The sequence below is a fragment of the Falco peregrinus genome, chromosome 16 (assembly GCF_023634155.1).
Source record: "Falco peregrinus isolate bFalPer1 chromosome 16, bFalPer1.pri, whole genome shotgun sequence".
Taxonomy (NCBI): domain Eukaryota; kingdom Metazoa; phylum Chordata; class Aves; order Falconiformes; family Falconidae; genus Falco; species Falco peregrinus.
The window spans coordinates 4,143,756-4,160,033 of record NC_073736.1 but is presented as its reverse complement, the minus strand read 5'-3'; the positions used below and the strand labels follow the sequence as shown (position 1 = coordinate 4,160,033).

Genomic DNA, 16,278 nt, shown 5'->3' with positions numbered 1-16,278 from the left:
TCTGCTCAGAGCAGCGACTGGAAGAACACAAGCGATTTCTCCAGTGCTTTCTGAAAAGCTGGGATGCGGCGTGCTCAGCAGAGGCTGGGCTGTCCCAGGGTCTCACACCGGGAATGGTGATGGGCGGCCGCGAGGCCACACCACCCACGGAAGGGATCGGGAAGGTGCATTTCATGTTTTGGGTGCTGAGGAAGAGAGCAAGGCTGAGCGGAAAGGCATGGAGCATCCCGCCGGCCGGGGGAAGCGTTTCCCCATGCAGACCCTGTGCTGAAGCCAAAAGATCGCCAAGGTTCCCCGTGCTCCTTCTCTGTGTCACCTGGATAAGCCACATTCAGCTGCCACGTCCTCTTCCCTGGGTGAGCATCCCCGCTCCAGCACCCTTCACTGGGGAATCCAGGAGGGTGACGCTTTGCCCAGCGCACCCACGGCCGCGAATGCATCCAGAGTTTCTCCCCTCTGTTCCCGGAGGGATGCCGGCACACCTCCACAGCTTCAGCATCCCTCTGGACTGCTGCCAGGCCGGTGACACAGGAAGGCGATCTGGTCCCACAGCACCACTTTGGTGTCACCCACAGCATTCCCAGGCGATGCCAATCCATCCAGGCTCTCACGCCCTGTGCATCCCGAGCTCAGCCCTTACCAGACTGGGACACACAGCATCTTCCCAAATCTGGGCAGCGCATCCCTGCTTTACGGATTGGGACAGAGCTCTGGAAGGACAAAGTGAATTGAGGTGATCTGCACCTCCCGAATCCCTGCTCGTCCCAGGCAGTGGGCGATGCTTCCCTCCTGAGAACAGCCAGATCCCTGAATAAGCCCAGCTTTGGGATGAGATGACACCCAAGGGCAGCACGCCGGTGGCCACTGATGCTCCGGGCCAGATATGGCCGTGCTGCAGCAGCCATGGAAGCCACTGGCACAGGACAGAAGCACCATGCAAATCCGGGGGATTATTACCATTAACGAGGTGTTAGATACATCCTTACTACAAAGCACACTTAAAAAAATAAGAGTTTTTTTTCCTCCCTCCACCCTTCCTAAAAATAATCCTCATTCTTTAAAATATTAGTTTATGATTCACCAATTGCAAGCTGTGACACCCTGCACCTCGCCCTGGCCCGCAGCTCTCAGCTGCCAAATTCCAGGGGCCCCGTGAGCACCCATGGGTGCTGGGGCAGAGAACGGGGCTCAAGGTGGCCAGTGCCCGGCTGGCTCCTGATGTGCCCTCCCTGCCTGGGGAGGACTCACCACCGGCTGCTGAGAACCACAACAAGGCACCCCAGCAGCAGCTCGGGCATCACAAACTCCTTGTTTTAATGGGAGACCGAGAAAACCCCAGCCCAGGGCACCACGTAGCTGCGGGCATGCGTGGGCTCTTGCAGGGGGTCGCAGGCGAGGGTGCCCCCCTCGAGCTGGGTGCATGCAGGGGTGGCTTCGGCATGAGCCCCACAGCAGCAGCACCGTGGCTCTGGGCTCCCCGCCGGCACCGCTCCTCCGCAACCGGGTCACAACATCTTTCTGCATCTCCTGCTGAGACAGGGTCACAGCCAAGCCCTGTCCCCAAAGCACATTCCCCTGGGTGGGAAGCAAGCGCTCCATCATCACCAACTGTAGGGCACGGTGCCACCAGGTCTGTCACCAGCCGCCCCAGGCAGGGCACCACCCCAGGGGATGTCCCCCTTCCTCCCCAGACCAAAAATCACCGCGACACCAGCACAAAGCATCAGGCAAGACACGAAGTGGACACAGTCTCGGTCACCAGCTCCCTGAGGGACACGACCCACCTCCCTGTGTCGGCCACCCTGGTCCCATGCCCCCAGCCAGCCCCAGCACAGACCACGGCTCCTGCCCACTGCCAGGAATTTTACAACATCAATTATTCTAACCCCCCTGGCAAAATCCAGTGACCCCCTGCTCGCTCCCAGGGCAGTTCCTGGAGCGTTTGTATCTGCAACAGTGAGGACCAGCAGACACCTCTGCTACGGTCAGAAAGGACCGATCCTGTGATGACAGAGATGCTCATCCCCCCTGAGGGGTCTGTCCCTCTCCCAGACAGCCGGGCACGGCCACCAGCTCCTCCTGCAGCAACCCAAATCTATGGCTGCAAATTCAGGTGGTCCCCACTGCAGCATCGCTGCTCCGGTACGGTGGGGACACAAGTGACCAGGTGGCACCGACCTCCCCCAGAACCAGCACCAACGCCCAAACGAGCTCCCTCACCTGTTAAACCTCCCCTCATTGTATCTCTAAATGGACTGGCCTCATCAGGGAGTATTTTAAACCCACCAGCTCTGCAACCTGGGGGAAAATTGCTCCGGCACTGCTTTTGCCAGCGATGCCGGTGTCGGCACCGGTGCGATCCCTGCATGGTACGGGGTAACGCGGTGTTCCATCTGTGGATGGGGCTGCTCCAACAGCCCTGACAGAGCAAGATTTGAAGCTGCGGCTTCACTTCCCAAGGAAAAGGACATTTATCCTGGGCTCGAGCCCACCAGCATCCAGGGAAAGGCTTCAAGGGATTTCAGAACGGCCCCTAAGAGGCGGCTCTGCCACGCTAGGTATAAATAAAATCCCGGTTCCAAGTGAGAAGGATGAATAACCCGAATGGAGCCGTGCTGATCCCAACCTGCCCGCTGCACTCAGAGGGTCCTGAGCGCCTTCAGGGCAGGCAGAGCCCAGCCCCAGGATCCATTCCCAGGATCTGTCCCATTAAAAGGGCCGGGCTGGTCCCACAGCACCGCAGACGCTGCCTGGGTGAGCGGAGGAGCTGGGAAACCCAGACCCGAAGTGCAGCACAGACCTTCCACCTGTTGCTTCGGCAAACGAGGGATGAAGAGGACCCGCTGCCACCCCACGAGCGCGGAGCCTGGCCAGAAATCCCTTCCTGGGGCTCCTCACCCCCACTGGCATAATTTTAGGATGTTTTCCTTTACTTGTTTCTCTTGGGAGTGCATTGACCGGGCATCCCCCTCCCCAACATGCACAACAAACCCCAAATCTGGGGAGATTTTCCCCGAGCCTGTGTAGATGCCTCCACAGGCTGGACGAGCCCCCAAAGGGCAGCCGGGGGGTGGCACCTGCTCGCGCACCCTGTACCCAACAGTGATGTCCCAGGCTCTGCAGCCCCCACGTCCCTGCCCTGGTGGACCCTGCACCCAGTGCACGTAAGGGACCCGCCGGCGTGCGGGAAGCAACCACCTTCCCCTGCCCTTTTCCCAGGAGGTGATGTGGAGCCCAGCTCCCAGGGCCAGCCCCCTCCTCGATGGCACTGGGCACAGCGACTTTTGGCGTTTTTACCCCCATCCACTTGCAGCCAGGAAAGCGCTGAGCCCAGCCAGGGCTGCACGGGTGCAGGATGTGGCCCCACGCACAGCCTGCCTGCTCCTCTCCTCCACCTGCACGGGGCAGCAAGGGCTCTGCTGTCAGACCCAGACCCCCCACCACAAGCTGCACCCTACAAACCCACCCCAGCGCTGAGGGGGTCAGAGGGACGGGAATGGGACCCGCTGCGGGGGCAGGAGCAAGGCACGAGCACTCAGGACCGCGGGTGCTGAGAGCCCGAGCCAAATCGGGAGCGATGGGATGCACAGCAGCACCTTCCTCCTCCTCCTCCTGGCCCCCGATGTACCTGCACAGCAGGGGACATACGCCCCTTTTGTTTTCCAAATCAGAAATCATGTTGATTTTGAGGTTTTAATTTATAAGCAGCTAACATCTGTGCCAGGCAGAGCAGTTGCAGCCCGGCCCCCCCAAACCCTGCTCCCAGCAGAGCCGAAGCCGAGCGCTGGGCACAGCGGCACCAGCAGGAGATGGGGAGGGGGAGACCCTCCCCATGCCCATAAACCAAACCACATCCCACCGCGATCCGGCCGCAGAAATGCGGGATGAAAGTGTCACCGCTCTGGTCAGGGAAGAGAGTTCACCGCAGGGAAAGCAGGTGGGGGAGCAGAGGCAGAAAGAGCAAATAACTTTGGGAACAAAGCTGGAGACGGCACTTTAGAAAAGCACAGACTCGCTCCCCCCCCCCCCCCCAACCCACCTCAGCAAAATCGGCGTTTTTTGCAGCTACGCCTGGCACAGCACATTTTCCAAATCCACATTTTCCAAATCCACATTTCCTGCCACAAAAGTTACGGGACACGCTCCCCCTGCACCTTTATTTTCTCTTCCATTTTTTCATAGGCCTGACGATGCCGTATTTATATTCCAGATCCGAATTACCCTGCACTTCGGGGAATTTCCCTCCTGCCGTCAGCTGCATCCAGGAGGGATGGGCTGGGGGACTTTGGACTCCGGAGGAAGGACCCAGCCCGCTGGGTGACGGCCACCCACCGGGAATCCCTCTTGGTGGCACAACACATCTCACCACCTCCTCCTGCCTCTCTCCCAGCTTGGAGCCGGGGCAGGGATGCGGGGCCACGGGATGCTCAGCAGCACTAGCCCCTCACCGGCTGCATGGAGCGCCCCTGGGAGAAAAAGGAGATGTCCAAAAAATAAAAAAATTCGCAAGTTATTAAAGGCTGTTTTGGTTTTGTTCAAGGCACTGAGATTTCCATGCTGCTTCCACACCGTGCTTAAGAGCAGTGAGGTTTGGGGGGCGCTTCTCCAGCAGCCAGTGCAGCCCTTGCCCCCGGTGCCACACAGCTCCCTGGCAAAGCAGCTGCCAGGGCACAGCCTGATAAGTGGCACCCAGAGGGGACACACCACCACGTGGGAAGCCCTAGGTCCCAGCAGAAGGTTTTTCCCTCCCCAGTACAAGGTCTCTGCCCACCACTCCTGCCCAAAATCTGGTCCAGTTCAGGCAAAAACTCCCGATGCTGAACAAGAAACTTCATCCCTGCCAGGTATTTCTTGCCAGAAGTTGTCCCCTCAGCCCAGAGGGTGGCTCCTTCAACACTCTCGTGACCATCCCGAGCCTCAAAGGCTTTTGCCAACGCAGCAATGGGGCACCTTCCCCCCCCACCCCGGGAGGTAGCAAGATGTCCCTGGCCACCCCCAGCCATGCACCTCCTTCCCCTGGGAGCTGGGGGTGAAGCCATGAGCCGAGGTGCCCCCGAAGCCCCACGCCCCCACAGGATTTGGGGACAGTCCCGCAGCCAGGAGCATCCTCCCAGCGGCACCCAGGACAACACGGCCAAAGCAGGACTGCCCATGATGGAAACCCCATCCCACAGGGGCAACCCCAGGGATGTGGCGTGATCCCGGCACATGATGGGTGCCTCGCAGCCGAGCCATGAGCCCACCGCAGGCTCCAGCACACCAGCGAGCCGGCCCCTGGGCCAAGGAACGCTGGCAGAGGGTCACCGGGCAAGTGCAGTCCCACGAACGGGCCACACTGGACCACTTAGAGACAGCAAACTAAAGCGGAGGGGCCACCAAAAGGAGATGCTCCTGGGTAGATGGGATCCCAGCGCGTCCTTCGCTCCCAAGCACAGGTTCTGGCCTTCTATTTTGCATTAAGCAACCAACCTCGAGCCTCCCTCCGCTGTCCCTCTCTCCCAAGGCTGAAGGCATCTCTCACCAAGCCCATGACAGCTTCTCGTAGGTGGTCCCCGTCCCAATCTCCCCACAGGCGAGCAAATACACGACAGTCCCCTGCTTGCAGATTCACAGTAAGCAGGCAAAAAAAAAAAAAAAAAAAAAAAAAAATCACTCACCTAAGAACCTACAGGTTGCGGAATAAAGCCGGACTCTGAGGCAGCAGCGAACAGCTGGAGGGTTTGGGGTCAGAGCTTCGGCAGCTCCTGGCCCCCCAGGCAAGCCCGTGGGGTGATGCTCGGCTAGCCCTGCCCAAGCACATCCGAGGCGCTCGCTGCCCCCAACGGCACCGGTGATGTTTTATGCCTTTATTAGCCCTCAGTACAGTTAAATCCCACCAGATAAACCCCAGCTCCGCCAGTGACCTGGCAAAGGTGTGTTGAAATCGGTCGTTTCAACACCACCCGCTCCAGCCGAGCGGCTCATCCCGGCTGATCCCAGCCGCAGCCCCCCTGTTCGTTTAAACAGGGGCATCGGTTCCCCAGCAAAACCACTCCGGGGGACGGCATCTCCCGGAGGCTGGGAGCTGCCCAACAGCCCGCACAACGCACGCAGAGCACATACCCATCACATGAAGACCTTCCTCCTCCTCCTCCTCCTCCTCCCTGGGGGGCTGTGGCTCCCCTGCTCCCAGTCAGCCTCACGGCCCAGCCCAGTGCTTCCCAGCTTTCCCAGCTCTGGCTGCCCAGTGCCAGCACCCAGCCGAAGCCGGTCACGTGGAGAAGGTTTGCCAATGAGGCACAATAAACAGCTTCCAAACCACCCGTGGGATTTCCTTCCCCCTCTAGCACCCTAAAAAGAAATTTTTTTTTTTTTTGCACCTTTCCACGGTTTTGCAAGTAATCTTCCAAAGAAAAGTTTCAGCCTTTTCCTTCCGATAAACACACCCAGGAGCCGCCAGCAGAGTCGGGACCAGGTGAAATTTCCTCCCACAGCCACCCACCACTCCCTATTTTGCTAAAAAACCGGCATGTTTGTGCTGCTAATCCGGACCCGGCACGCAGGAGGAGGTTTCCGCCGGAACACGCCACAGACTTTTCGCCAACTTGCCAGGGCACGAGCGCCGGGCAGCAATACCACCTCACTTTACCCGAGAGTGGATTGCAAACACAGGCTTTTTTTTCTCCCTAAAAAAAAAAAAAAAATTGAAAAAACCAAACCAAAAAAAAACCCAAACCAGAAGAGAGGATCCCGACTCCCTGTGCCAAGTGCTTCGCGCATGCCGGGCTCACTTGCCCCGGTATCCAGGTACCGTTACTGCCAGCCCCATGCCCACGTCTGCGCTGCCGGCGCAAGGCATCGTAATCCCTTAATGACTTCCCTCCAGCTCCGTCCCCAGATCTAATCTCTCCTCCAGCAGGATCTTTATAAAATAATAACGTGGCGGACGGACGGGTTGCCTTTTCCTCCGCAGCATCGCACTGCCGACCTCCGAAGGGAGCAGCTCTCCTCCGCCGCCGCTTCTGCCTCGTAATTCTTCCCTTTCCCTGATGCCGTTCCACTCGCAAACAGCTTTTTGTCACGGGCAGTCTGATTACCAGCAACATGTTTTATCACAGGGGCTCGCCTCTGCGATTGCCAAAAGGGGTTTATATTAGGAAAAATTGGAAAAAAAAATCCCAAACCCCAGCACAAACACAACCCTCGAGTGGTGTCTTCACTGTATTTTACACACTTGCAGCAGAGGAAAAAGAAAAATTAGGAAGTTTTTCAAGCTGCACCCAGCCCCATCTTGATCTACAAGTTATATTTGACTTTAAAAGGTGCAGCACCGTGAGCAGGGGGAGGGGGAAGGTTTTGTAAGATGATAAAATGGGTGCGAGCCCTTCCCCACACCGCTCGCCCATCAGCTGGCCGAGGAGGGAGCTGTAGTGGCCGAAGCCCCCGCGGCTGCTTGGAGGGGCCGGCAGGGACCAGCCCGACAGGGTCACAAGCCACAGGGCAACTCACTGCAAACCTGACGGCACAGCCCCCCGTTTTATTGCCAAGTGTGTAGCTACCCCCTCGTCTCTCTCAGGTGCACCGGGGGGCTCCCGAAGTGGCACACTGAGGATTTTTACACCTTCGGAGGCAAACGTATGGGTTTCCAAGCTTCGAGCGCATTTGTGGATTTATTTCCCCCCTTTTCCCTTCCCTCTCCTGCTAACACAGCGCTTGACCCTCCGTGGGGAGGATGCCCACAGCACGACCCCACCGGGGCAGTACCCCCCAGCCCCTCGTAACCCCCGCGGCCGCGCCGGAGGAAGGAGCTGGAAATCAAAGAGGACGGGACAGGAAATTTCAAGTTTCCACTTCCAGAAGTGGCAGGTGATGCCGAGGCAGCAGCAGGGTCATTCCGGGAGCCCCGGTGCTGAGCGGAGGATAAAGCCAGGATGGCCCCCAGGGAGGAGGTGGGAGCCCCCCACGCAGCCGGGGAGATGCTGGGGTGTGAGCAGTGGGGAGCATCCCCACCAGACCCGCACAAACCCGCCAGCCACAACCTGGGGCGGGGGAAGGGGGGGGGGGGTCTCCCACGCTTCGAAACCACCGTGGGCAAGGGGGACGAAGGACGAAAACCACCCCAGTTCTCCCTTCCATAAATAAAGAGAATTCCTCCAAATTCCCGAACGCCACGCAAAGAGCCACAAACGCGTATTACTTTTAAACGAGCAAAAGAAAAGCCGGGGGGCTGCGGGCTCTCCCGCCTTCCTCCCGTCGGAAGAATGAGCCCCGTTCCCGGCCGGGGGCACAGCTCACCCCCCACCTTGTCGCTACAAAGGCGAACCCAGCGTTGCACCTCTCCTCCTCCGGCCTCGCTCCCCCCTTCCAGACCAACAAGAAAAGAGGAAAGAGGGGGGGAAAAGAAAAATAAAATAAAAGAAGAAACCCCCCTGAAAGCCAGAGCTTTGCCACCCCCCTTTCCCCCCAGCCCCACAGTGAGACACAAACATCAGCAGACTCAAAGCATCCCCCTCTCCAGCGGCGGAGAAGAAAAGCTCCCCGGCTCTCCGGGCAGCAACTTCACAACTGAGTGCACTCGCATTCCTGCCGGGTTATTAGGAGAGAAAGGGCGAGGGCCCGGAGTAGATATTTTAGTGTCACTTGATTTTATACATTGCCCAGATTTATATTTTTTTTTTTTTCAACCCACCCTGCTCTTCCCTTCTCAAAGGAGGACGGAAAACCTACAGTCACCCGTCTTCCAGGGAGGTGACTAGGGCTGGACACGGCGTTTACAGAGATTTTTTACATTATTTTTCTTTTCCAAAGTATCAGCCCCCTCCCCGCCTCCCCCCAGCAGCAACTTTAATCTGTTTTATTTCATTTCGCTCTGTTTGCTCAGCCTCCTGCCCCCCCCCTCCAGCACAGTCCCAGCTCTCCCCTCACTTTCTCCACCGCCACCTCCTTCGGGGGGCACCTACCGCTCCCCCTGACCCCTCCGGGCAACGCAGGTTAAGGAGGGGGGGGTCCGTGCTCATCCCCTTCTCTCACATACACCCCCCCCACACTCCCCCTGACGAGTCCCAGCTTCGCACCAGCCAGTTTCTGGGCACGCTTTGGCTTTTATCACTGGAGCGATGCTCTACCCGGGTATCCCCATCCCCACGCCAAACACCCCAGCACAAGGAGCTGGGGCAGGATAGGGGTGGGGGGAGGAAACCCACAACAAAACGCCCACAACAACTAATACATACAAATTAAAAAAATAATAAAAAAATAGGGAGCATCTCGAACCAGTAGGTCCCGACCATTATTTCGAAGCAGAAGGGCTGGGGAAGGCTCTTCCCCGCCTCGACCCCAGCCCCAGCACCACAAAGGGCAGAAGAAAAGCAGGAGCCGGAGCCACCGAGGGCTCCGCAGCCCTGACAAAAGCTCCCCAGCTCAGCACAAGACATTCCGTCCCTTCTCCCTCACATATCCCCCCTTCCCAGTTTGATTTCAGTGACCTGGAGTGGGGGGAAAAAAGAAAGAAAAAAAGAAAAAAGGGGGGAAGGGGGTAATTCTCTCAGATCTCTTTTCTCCATCCACCCACTCCTGGGGTCTCGTTGGATTTATTTTTTTTTTTTTTATGGACTTGAAGGTGGGGTGGAAATTACAACCAAAAAATAGATCGTAATAAATTAAGAGTTAGATTTCACAAGAGCCTGAGACTTCGCTACATTTAATTGCGAATACCGGGAGGCACGAAAGGGAACACAACACGTCTCTGCGAACACACAAGGACCAGGGTCACACCGCCTGCGCGAGACACATGTTGGCTTGATTTAACATCAAATGCCTGTTCCTCCAGCATAACATATTTCTCGTGTAAATTTTTAACACACAAGAAGAAATTTGTAAAAGTAAATCCTACTTCTGGTTTGGGTTAGAAACAACCCAACCTTTTCATACAGAAACTAATAACATTTTTATTGTATGCCCCACAGCTTTACAATGCTTGCGGAAAAGTGAGGTCTTAATCCGACGCTAAGTTGGTTCTGAGTGTGGTAAAAGGCAAATCCCTGGGAATCGCGGTCTCCCAGCCAGACCGATGGCGATGGAAGAGCTGCCCGAAGCCGACGAGCGATCCCAGGGAGGAATTCAGACACAAATTCCTCTAGGACTATATTAAGAGCAGCAAAAAAAAAAAAATCCCAGCGCAAGTTTTCAAAGCGGGCGCTTCCCAACCACTACTCCGAGCAAAGTGGAGTTTGCAGATGCCTGTGAATTATTCCTGCTTTCTCCTACGCACATTTTTCATTTGTATTAAAAAGTGCACAGGAGGGGAAAGAGGGAGAGAGACAACCCTCCGCTTATATTTTTATTTTTCAAAAGGGGAAAGGAAAAGAAAAAAAAAAAATCACTCCCAAATGGAAAAAGAAAAACCAATTACACTCCACTTGTTCTGTCCTATACACACCTTCGAAACGCGCCTGCCAACTCAAAACAGATTTCCTACCACCAAAAGAAATATTCCGAACAAATCTGCTGCTCAGGCAGCACTTTCTGAAGTGCCTTTTCTTTTTTAGCGGGAGAGAGGGGGAGAGGGGAGAAGAGACAGAGGCGCGTTTGTTTATCCCACAGCCGGGAGAGATGGATCAGGGAAGAATAGAAGGATCTGAACTTTGCCAGGGTTGGGAGAGCATCTCGCAACGAAGGCGGACACCGGGGTGGGAATGGGATGAAAGAGGCTGCTCCAGGCGACCCGCCGCCAGCCTCGCCAAACCGTGCGTGCCCGGGAATTTCTGAATTTCCAGAAGCCAAGTCCATCATCCCAACTCTTTCCAAGCACATGCTTAGCGCCGACAGCACGAGTAGCCGCTGCCCGGCGGGGTCCCAGCCAGCTCGCCGGGACCTCCCGCAGGCAGCCGGCATCGTGTCCAGTTATAAAGACCCCCCTAAATCCTTGGAAAAACCACCCCCACCCTCGCTCCCTGTTCCAACAAAGCCACACCGAAGCTCCTCAAACTTTGCAACCGGGTGGAACACAAGCACGGGTGAAACGCGGGGCAGCGCTGCACCGCGCAGCCGGTGCCCTCAACACCCCCCCCCCCCCCCCTCGCCGGAGTCCAAACCTGCGGGAATTGCTCGGGAATATTCTCCAGCTCCATCCGAAGCCAGGCATTTGTCCTCCTCGCCCCTCACCTCGCCGGCCGGGTTAGGATGTGGGAGGCGGCGGATTCCCGGAGCGGTGGCCGGGCTGGCGGCAGGTTGACGGGAACGGCGGCTGCTCCCAGGAATTGCAAAACTTGGGGCTGGCTGATCCCCCCCCCCAGGGAGGCAAATCCACGGGGGGGGGAGGGCTGGGGGGGACTGAGTTAAAATGCAACGGGACGGGGGATGGGGAGAAAAAAAAAAAAAAAAGGGGGGTGGGGGGGAAACCCACCCAAGCCTCTCAAGCAGCCGGGATTAAAAGCAAACGGGAGAGAAAAGGAGGATGAGGGGGGAAATGGGATGGAACGACAAAGCGAGCCCCTGGGGCGGCCGGCGGGGCAGGGGCGGCCGGGTCCCCCCCCCTACCCCCGGCTCAAAGCCGCCCGGCGCGAAGCCCCCCCGGGGGTGCGGGACCCCCAGGCGCCGCAGCAGCGGCAGCTCCGGCCCCGGCAGCGCGGCTCTCCCGGCGGCAGCGCAAGTTTCCCGGTGCTCGACCCCCCCCGCCCCCTTCCCCCGAGGGGGCTGCCCCCCCCTCCCCCCTTCCCTCCACCGGCCGCCGAAACGCCTCGGGGGGGCGGCTGAGACCCCCGCGCCCGCCGCCGGCGGGGCTGCCCCGGGGGCGCAGCGAGGACACCCCCCCTCCCCAAAACAACGGGACCCTCCGCCCCCCCCCCCCCCCGCCTCCCCCAGCCCCCGGCCCCGCTCCCTTTGTCCGGCAACAAACTTCCGAGCGCGGGGGGACGGCGCCGCCGCGCTCCGCGGGAGGGGGGGACATGCAGGGCGGCCCCCCCCCGCCCCACACCTGCTGGCGGGGACCTGGGGGACACCCCCCCACCCCGACACGACACCCCCCCCCGCCACCACCAGGCGCGGTGGGGCGGAGGCACCGCGCACCCCCGTGGGGCCACCCGCGGGGCACGGACCCCCCCCCGGCCGCGCTCCGCTCTCACCCACCTGGTCGCGCCGAGCGCCGGGGTCCGCGGCGAGGGGAGGGGGGGCGCCCCCCCCAACACCCCCCACCCCACCCCCCCCGCAGCCCGCCCACCCACTCCACCCCCCCCAGCCCCCGCACCTTCCCCAAACTTCGACGGGGCGGCCGCGGCGGGGCTGCGAGCACTAGGAGCGGCGCGGCATGGCGGGGGGCTGCGGGCACCGGCGCCGCCGCCCCTGCCCCGCTGCGGCTCTGGGCGCGCCGGGCCGTGCAGCGCGGGCAGCCCGGGGCCGGGCCGGGGCCGTGCGCGCCGCGCTCAGGTCCGGCTCGGCGCGGCGGCGGCGCGGCGGCAGCGCGGGGGCCGCCCTACCATAGTTCCTCTAAAGCAGGTGCAGCCGCTTTCCCCCGCCCGCACCACCCCCCGCACCCCCCCCCCCGCTCTCTCCCTCCTCCCCCAACCGGCGGAGGGTGGGTGGGTGTGCGTGCCCCCCCGCTCGCGCTTTTGAGGAGGGGGGAGATGCCCCCACCCCAGTGCGACGTGCCCCAGTCTCTGCCCCTCCGCGTTTTTCCTCATTAACGCCTGCGCTAATTGGTTTCTGCTGCTTTTGGTGTGTCCCCCCCGAGCGCGGCGATGCCCCAGGGCTGGGTTGCGACGGGGAAACTGAGGCAGGGGGCAGCGGGGAGCTGGGCGGTGCCGGGGGGGCACAGCTCGACCCACAGCGTGAACGGGGACACAGGCGCTGACCCCAGATTACAGCTGGAACAGTGAGGGGCTGAGCCTGTGACCCCCACAGCCCCCAGCCCGGCTCTGTCACACCCCAACATCCCGTCCCACCAGCACAGATCCGGTCCCCAGAGCCCCCAGGGGAGCAGAGTCCGTGCCAGGGTGCTGGACCCAAACCATCACCCAGGTGCTGGACCCAAACATCTTCTGGATGGAGGCTCCAAACCTCCGTGAGGATGCTGGACCCAAACCATTAGCCAGGTGCTGCACCCAAACCATCTCCTGGGTGCCAGATCTAAACGATTGCTCGGGTGCTGGACCCAAACCATTGCTCAGGCACTTGGGTGCTGGACCGAAACCACCACCTGGGTGCTGGACCCAAAGCATCTCCTGGGTGCTGGACCCAAACCACCTTCTGGGTGCTGGACCCAAACCATTAGCCAGGTGCTGCACCCAAACCATCTCCTGGGTGCCAGATCTAAACGATTGCTCGGGTGCTGGACCCAAACCATTGCTCAGGCACTGGGTGCAGGACCGAAACCACCACCTGGGTGCTGGACCCAAAGCATCTCCTGGGTGCTGGACCCAAACCATCACGCAGGCGCTGGGTGCTGGACCCAAACCACCACCTGAGTGCTGGATCCAAACCATTGCCCAGGCACTGGGTGCTGGACCCAAAACCATCACCCAGGCACTGGGTGCTGGACCCAAACCATCACCCAGGTGCTGGACCCAAAGCATCTCCTGGGTGCTGGACCCAAACCATCACCCAGGTGCTGCACACAAACGGGCACTGGGGCCACCACCAAGCAGATCGGGGGAATGCAGCCAGCTGTGGAGGGGGGCTCGGGGCCCTGGCCTTGCCGCTGAGGCTGGCTCGGAGCAGCAGGTTGGGGGGTGCCATTCCCCCCACCCGCAGCCATCCATGTGGGTTGGGGGTGGATGGTCCAAATCTCGCAGAGAAGGAGTGAAACAAAGTTTTCCGCGACATGTCAAAGCCGGTATATTTCAACAGCACCAATGTGGGACCACTCTATGTTCTTCTTTTTTTACTTCAAAAGTAGCTTTTTTTGAAATTTCCATTTTATGGACAGATAAAATAGTTTTAAAAGGTGAAATTGGAATGAAAGGTATTTCAACCCACCTGGATTTTTTTCCCCCTATAATTTCATTTTTTACAGGAAAGCTGTTGTTAAAAAAAAAATAATCTGTTCTTGAATTGAAAGCCTGTAGCTGGGAATTTCTGTGGGGTGGAAAAGCTGGTTTCCCCCCCTCCCAGGCTACAAGCTCTGGTGGCCCCAGCATCAGTTTTGCCCCCTTGAAGATCATCCCTCAGAGGACGAGCAGGATGAGCAGGATGAGCTGTTTGGAGGCCTGGGATTTTCCGGAGGGCTCAGCTGGTTTTCAGGCAGCTCCCAGGCTCCAGAGGAGCGTTTGCTGCACACCCACTTCTGCAGAACCAGGTCCTGGTGGCAGGAGCCCGGCTTTCTTGGAAGAGGCCCCCCAGGACCCGTTTCTCGGAAGCGCTGTGCACTGGCGCTGTGTACAAGGTGGGGGCTCTGCTTCCTGCCAGTGCGTTTTCTCGCGGGGAGAGACAGCTTTCCCCTCTCCCTTGCAATGAAAAGAACACGAAAAAACCTCCAGCCAGCCCCCTCCATGCTCCCGGGCAGCTCCTCGGACCCACGGCCGCGGTGGCCGGGCTCTGCATCCCTCAGCATCACCCATGGGACCTCCTGCGGGAACTGGCCTGCCACCTCCCGGGACCCCGCAGCACCCTTGTCGGGGCATTTTCCCCTTGATTTTGCTATTAATTTGCTCAAAAGGGACATTTTAAAGAATCATAGAAAGTGGGGGGAGACACTCAACACTTCTCCATCCTTTCCGCGGTCCAGCTGGAGCAGTATGGGACACCCGGACCCGTTTCAGGGCTGGGTACCACAGGGCAAGAGGGGCAGCTTCGCTCCCCCCCAAGCTTGGACCAGATCCCTCCTGGCACATCACAAACCCACGGGGCGCTGGCAGCTCGAGCCCAGGGCGATGTCTTTGCTCCCCACAAGCAGAGGGGCAGCCCCCCGCAGAAATTCACTGCCCTCTCCTGCCCCACCATCATTCTGGGATGTAGCCTTGACCCACAACAGCAAAATGGAGACACCGCAAGTTGCGGCCTGCCCCTGGCTCGGCCGAGACAATTCTCTTCAGGCATTTTTTTTGTGGGTTCAAGGAGTTTTATTTCCCTCCCAGATACACAAAAAAGCTGTTTTCTCCTTCCCCTCCCCAAGTTTACACCCTAATACCCAGTGTTCTGTCTTTATGAGTTATTCACCCAAATATCAGCCTATGAAAAACAGAATTATTTTTTTTTTTAATCCCAAACTGGCACTTTTCCGAGCGAAAAATAGCTTTGAGTGACGAGCCTCGTCAAACCTGCGCTTGCCCTCTTTTCTCAACATAAGAATAGCCCCTTTGAAGACATCAAATAGCATCTGAGCGGGAAGGATTTGCACAAAAAGACACGGGCAGCCTTCCACCAAGGGGAGTTTGTGAATTGAGCGTGGCCCAAAGATCCCTCTTTGTTCATCTGTGTCAGCCAGGAAAAAAAAAAACCTAGGAGTGAGCAGGAATCTGGGTGAGGAGATGTGGCTTGACCAGGCTTCAGCCAGGGTTTTGTATGGCACCTTGCCTGGTGGGATTCGGTCCCCGAGGGACCACCTTGCCTCCGCCACAGCCGATGGCTGCAGGGACAGCAGGGATGCTGCAAAGGTGGCCGGGAGGTTCCTGGGAAGGTGACAACAGGAGAGACCATGGGGGATTGTGATACAGTGCTGAACTCCCCAAAGAGAGAGAGAGAGTGAAAAAAAAGGGAAAAACTTCCTTTTGTTCTGCAACAGGCAAAGCACCTTCAGGAGGGGATGGGGCAGCAGGATTTATAGCTCTTAGGTTAAACGTTTTGCATCATGTCTGGTTAGAAAGCACCGAGACACGTGGCTGTAGGACCAGGAGTTGGTGTGGGGCAAGTGACGGCTCTTAGGAACATCCCACGTTCCACCTCTTCCAAGCTCACCCTCACTCCTATGCTTCTGCGATCGATCCCCAAACTCTTACCTGTGGGAAATCGCTTTTCCTGGCAAAGTTGTTTGGGGTTTTTTTCTCCTTCAGAAAGCGTCTGCTCTTCCAACCAGAATGCTGAAAACCTTTGAAAAGTGAAAAATTTCAACCGAAGGTTCTCGCTCCTGAGCTTGCCTGGGATGGAAACATTCTCAGCTTGCTGTAAGGTTGACAGAAAGCTGAAATCTTCCGTGGAAAAGGTCAGTTTAGGTTTGTCTTAAGTCCTACTCAAGACAAAGCAGCTCTGAACCAGGCAGTACCCTCATCCTTCCAGGAGAGTCCTCTCCAAGCCGAAACCCAAAGCCACTTGCCACAGGTTATGGGTTGGCCATTTCTGCCAAATGGGTGGTGCAGAACATCTCATTTG

General features: G+C 58.4%; 1 protein-coding gene across 3 annotated transcripts in view; it reads right to left on the bottom strand.

Moving 5' to 3' along the window:
* The window catches only part of FOXP4 (forkhead box P4), a 62,026-nt gene extending 49,665 nt beyond the window's left edge, over window positions 1-12,361 (bottom strand). The window contains exon 1 of one of the 3 annotated variants that reach the window (XM_055819938.1): window positions 12,224-12,361. The gene's annotated coding sequence lies outside the window, so the exon portion shown is untranslated. Of the gene's footprint in view, window positions 1-11,072; window positions 11,280-12,223 lie in introns of those variants that run through there. The other 2 variants (XM_055819936.1, XM_055819937.1) reach the window with 2 other exon arrangements.
* Window positions 12,362-16,278: the final 3,917 nt, after the last annotated feature.